Genomic DNA, 6290 nt, shown 5'->3' on the forward strand with positions numbered 1-6290 from the left:
TATCCTAATCCGATTTCAGGTTTATTGTGCAAATAACGGCTAATATCAGCCCAAATGGAGTAAATTTCGTGACGTATATTTCCATTTTGAGGAGTTCGGCCTCCGATATATATTTTTATACCCTTCACCATTCTATGGAGGAGGGTATAAAACGCCACCTCCCGATATTCGGTATTTTGATGATCTCAGCGACATTATTTACCGGAATTAATTCAAATTTCGTATTTAAAGTTCGTAATGGGTACTACAGCCTATGACAGAAAATTGTCTATGCAGGTCCAGGTCTTCGTATAGCCCCTAAATATCGGTATCTCCCTATATTCGGTATTTTGATGATTTTACCGACATTATTAACCGGAATTGGTAAAATTTCGTATTTGCACTTCGTAATGGGTACTAGGGTATAGGCCCCAAAATAACGGTAACTCCCTATATACGATTTTAACAAAGTTTATAACGCATTCTATTATTAATTTATATATTTTTATTTACATTTTTAATTCTTTCCAAAGTTTAAAGTTCGTCCCGCCAATCGTACTGCTTTTCAAATATATATATATATATATATATATATATATATATATATAAATATTTTTTTTTTTTTTTTTGAAAATTCCCAACTGTTCGAGAGTATTCAAAATTCTACCCAGTCGAATTTACTGCTCTTTTACTTGTTAGGAATTTAGATGTTGAAATTCCAAAAAACGATAGATGGTCAAAAACACGGACGTCATGTTGATGATGGTTTGTAGGTCATTGGAAAGAACAACGTGTTGGTCTGCTGTTAGGATAGTGAACCAGAATCCATTATATATGAACGTCGGGTCCTTGACGATTTGTGGCACAATTTCAGGATCGGGAACTCTGATAATTTGATTCCAAGTTGTTTGCATTAGTTATCGGGAGGTAAGATGTGCCAATTTTCGGGATATTTGAAAATTATGTTTGTCGGTTTCTAGTTATTTGGAAAACAGTCTGGCCGATTTGAAAATAATCGGGAACAATGATGTAAAGTCGTGAGGAACGATATGTTGATTTTCCGTTTCTTGACAACTTGTTGATTTTCAGATGTGTGGACGTTGGGTTATTCATGTTTTGAAGGTAAGTAATTGTTACAGAGAAGCGATTCGGCTCATGCATAGATAATCAGTAACTAGAGTTCCTCAAATTCCACTTTTTATACCCGAAAAAAACTTTTAAAATCTTGAAGTCCTTTGTTGTTGCAATATGGTCTGGCTTTATCCCTTTATTGTTGTTTTTATAAAACAACGCTTTTTTATTAGTGGAGAACGATGGTAATGTTTACCAGGGGGTAAGGCAGGGAATACCTAGGTTTCGGAAAGAGCCACCAATCCTCATCAGTTCCCTTGTTTTTTGTCTGGGATATTCTCCCCAGAAGTTATTTTAAAAATAACTTATATGACAAAAAACATTTTTTACCCAAGTGACGAGATCGTAAGCTCAATAGAAGGGGAACCAAAGAGTATTATTTTGTTGTTGCAAAATGGTGGCGGACGACGCACAGTGGGGAGAGATGCCCAAAAACGGAGATTAATTCAGGGAAGCATTCTATCGCTATGAAATTTTGCTCAGACATTCATATTACCTCTAATATATTTGGCATTAAAAATGGGACATAACGGTCCACGTTTCGGTAAGGCCCCCACTTCCAAATTTTACGTATTTTGGAAATTTCTCACTGCAAAATTACAAAAATTGCCTATATAAATCCAACATTTGAGTAAAGCCAGAAAAAATAATTTATCCTTTGTAAAACCTTCTAAAGTCTGAAGACAAATAGACTACATATTATTATCAGAAAGGAATAATATAATTAAATATGTATACAAAATTGGCTAGCAATCAAGCCTTCCTATCCGAAATAGACTAAAACCTTATTAATATATTTAGAAAAAAAAATATATGTGACTGACATTTAAAAAATCGTCCTCCCTTAAATCTCTCTCATTGTCTTAAATTCGATCATCAGTCAAAATTGAGTGTGAGGCAAGAAACTTCAGCACTGATTTTTTAAAGAGACTGGAATATTGTTTTATATAGTTTAGAATTCCAGTTAATAACAGGATAAAAAGCAATATAAACTTATTTAAAAAAGAGCCAAAAAATAAAAAAAGAAACAAATAAAACAGAGAACTAGATCAAAGTACATTCACCGCATAATCAGTTGACTATTTTCATTACTTTTTAAATTAAACAAAAACGGCAAAAAAACGGCACGATTTTTTTGTTGATTATGAAAGATAACATTCCGTACTAAAATACAAAATTAAAATTTTGAAATCTTCTCGATTTTATTTTTTTAAAACTCCATATATTTTTCGGATATTTTGACATCATTATTTTTAAAACTTTTTTATTCAAAAACATTGATAACAACCTGTTTTCGATGTTTCAATTTTAAAATGATCACTTTTGATGAGAATAAAACTAAATAATTGCACTTCAAAAAACCAAGGATAATTTTTTCCTACTTCTTGCGAAAAACGGAAATATTTCTTAACTTTGTCACTGTGTAATTAGAAAACTAAACAAGGTATGACTTTTTTGATACTGATGTAGTGTTCTATAATAGTGTTCTATAATAGTTTAAAAACATTTATTTCAAAAGACGAATTTTATTTATCAATTAATCTCCGTGTTTTGTGATTTCAACCCTCTGTGCGACGGCCTTCTGAAAAAAATTTACCAGACAAATTTTGCAGAGTAAAACTAGTAACGAAATTACCCGCTGAAAATTGGATTTTGACTTTGGATTTGATATTTTGAACGATCTTTCCATGACTACTTCGGTGCTATTCCTATTAAATCTAACGCGATTATTTGCATTTTATCTCGAATCTCGAAAAACGGATTTCTAAATATCAAATATATTTTCAAGTAAAATTCTGAATTCTAGTTGATCGTTATTGAGAAAAATATTGAAATTGTTGGTACAAAATTGTGAACAGATATTTAGGAGAAATGTGTATAATGCTACAACAGACGTAGAATCCTAAATAGCGCTTTCACATGTCGTCCAATTTCCTTTAACTAATTTATGATAGCGAACAGGAAAAACATATTTAACAAAACAAATTTACATTATTGTTGCAAGATTTTCATTTATTTTGATTGAAAAAAAAAAATAAAATTTACAATTTATATTTTATCGAATTTAGACTAAAATTTAATTTATCATTGAGTAGGTCATGAAAACTCCTTAATTATTATGGAGGCTCTTTTTATTGTTATCTCATTGTATAGCAATAAATAATTGTGTAACATTCAATTCAAACCATTTTTTTTTTGTTTTTTTTTTTTTTTTTTTTTTTTTTTTTTTTTTTTTTTTTTTTAAAAACGTCATTGCTAATTTATTCTAGAAAGTCATCGTCCAAATTGCCTATTCGAAAAGAGCGTTTACAAGGTGAAATATTAATAGATATTGTTTGTTTAAATTCATTTGATTTTTTGAATTTTAAAAATACAATTGTTTCTAAAAATGTAAATTAAATATCGACAATTTAATTTCATTGTGACCTTGTTTGGGGAAATTGAACTGATGTCAAGCCTATGATTTAAGAGTACCGATTTGTTAATTATCAAAAAAATAGAATATATTTGAAAATAAATATACAATTAATATTTTTATACGCTCCACAAAACTCTGGATCGGAAGGCAGGTTAAAATAGGAAATGGGCTATATAGGTGCACGTTTTCGTATATCGCCCATATATAGTCTTGCGGGCTGATAATCTGGTACCCTACAACACTACAATACATGGTGAGGTGAAAAAACTGCAACCAACTTCAGACTGCTGTCATTTCTAAGCCACTCGTCCGACAGCTGTTAAAATTATACAGTGACAGCTAACTATATTGTTTACAAGCGTACAAAAGCATTTTGGTGAGAATTTTCCAGAAAAAAAGTTATTCGAGATGGAATTCAAACTTGGTATTGTGATTTCCTTATATTAGTTAGAGCTATCCGGCATTTAAATGTGAATAAATCTTTTGTGTCTCGTACCATCGATACTAGTAGCGTATCCCGACGTCAAGGAAGTGGACGGAAGAAAACAGCAACATCAGCAGAAATGGTTCGAAAAGTAAAGAAGCGACCTGATCGACATCGACATCGATATGAAGCGACATCGACAGTGGCCGAAAAATGGCTCGTGAGCTAAACATATCGCAATATTTCTTTCGGCAAATATTGAAAAATGAGCTCGTGGTAAAGCCATTGAAATTCCAAAAAGTGCAAGAACTTACACCGCATCAGAAAGAAAATAGACTCAAAAGAACTAAAGAGTTGCTTCGCTTGGCCGATAGTGGTGAACTGCCGAATTTAGTTTTCTCCGATGAGAAAACATTCGTTGTCCAGCAGATTATAAATAAATAAAATGATCGTGTTTACTTGCCAAAGAGGTCTGCTGAAAATGTGCACCATCGGTTGGCCACCAGAACTCAAGCGCCGGCCATGGTGATGGTGTGGGCCGCCATAACAGCCGATGGTCGCTCTTCGCTCGTATTAATCGACCGTGACATCAGAATAAATGCCGAATATTATAGCGAAAATATTCTGGAGAGTGTATTAAAGCCTTGGGCACGCAAATATATTTCCGACATTTTTATACCCTCTACCATAGTATGGAGGGTATATTAATTTTTCATTCCGTTTGTAACACTTCGAAATATACATTTTAGACCCCACAAAGTATGTATATTCTTGATCAGTATAAAATTATATGTCAACTTAGAGATGTCCGTCAGTCTGTCATTCTGTCCGTCTGTGGAAATCACTCTAGCTTCCGAAAGAAATAAAATAGGTTGATAAAATTTTACTCAAATATGTACTATGACTGCCGAACTTTTGGTATTGAAAATGGGCAATATATGTCCACGTCTTCGCATAGCCCCCATATAACGGTACCTCCCGATATTCGGTATTTTGATGATTTTAGCGGCATTATTTACCGGAATTATTTCAAATTTTGTATTTGAAGTTAGTAATAGTTACTACGGCTTAAGACAGAAAATTGGTCATATAAGCCCACGTCTTCGCATGGCCCCCATATAACGGTACCTCCCGATATTCGGTATGTTGATGATTTTAACGACATTATTTACCGGAATTATTTCAAATTTGGTATTTGAAATTCGTAATGGATACTACAGCCTAAGACAGAAAATGTACTATGCAGATCCACGACTTCGTATAGCCCCCATATAACGGTACCTTCCGATATTCGGTATTTTGATGATTTTAGCGACATTATTTCAAATTTTGTATTTGAAGTTCGTAATGTATACTACAGCCTATGCCAGAAAATTGTCTGTGTAGGTCCACGTTTTATAACCCCCATTGTACCTTCCAATATTTTGATGCTTTTAGCTACTTTATAAACAGATTTTTTTTTGCAAGTTTCGCATTTAAATATTGTAATAGCTAGTGACAAAGTTGCTTATGCAGGTCCACGTCGTCGTATGGACCCTAATATACGGCAAAATTCGATGTTTTTAAGATTTTATTTTTTGCTATTTCACTTGTTTGCTTTTATTTAAAGAGGCTATACTTTACTTTTGATAGTAGCAACTGGGATATATCCCCTGTTCAGCTACTGTTTGAAGCTTACAAAATTGTCGTCCAGTAATGATTCGATTGGCGGAAAAAAGTTTCATTGAATCGAGAGGTATGGGATTTTTTTTTTCGGTAGAAAGCCATTTCAATACTATTGCACGTATCATAAAAAGTTAACACAATACGGCTAAATAAGATATTCACGTCCATTTTTACTTTTTGCGGAATCTTCGCTGATTCTTTGTGTATAGCTTCGGGCTATTTCTCTGTGGGTTTATCCCGGCTAAATATCATCAAATTTCCGATAATGATTAATAGCCTTCTATCCCATTGAGAGTTCACACTGAATTCTTCACACTTTACAAATTAATTTCATTATAAATAGAATTCGATAGATTCGAGGTAATACCTAATTCAAAATCAAACAAACTTTCAACAAAAAACTAAGAAATAATAGAACAGAGAAGAGAACAAACAAAAAACGTTTTTTTTTTTCGTTTTGAAGATTATTCTGACTTGAGGAAGACTTTTTCGTTTCGTTTATTTTGGGATTTAATCGTTTAGTAAAACTAATTATGTTGTACTTTTTTGTCATTCTCTGCATATTCTGCTCGCACGAATTTTGTATAAAAGTTACGAAATTTGTTGATGGAGGTATCAGTATTTTCAGTTTTGTTCTTTCACTTGCAAGTCATCTTACCAAACACCAGAAAA

Source organism: Musca domestica, unplaced genomic scaffold, assembly GCF_030504385.1.
Source record: "Musca domestica strain aabys unplaced genomic scaffold, Musca_domestica.polishedcontigs.V.1.1 14, whole genome shotgun sequence".
Classification (NCBI taxonomy): Eukaryota; Metazoa; Arthropoda; class Insecta; order Diptera; family Muscidae; genus Musca; species Musca domestica.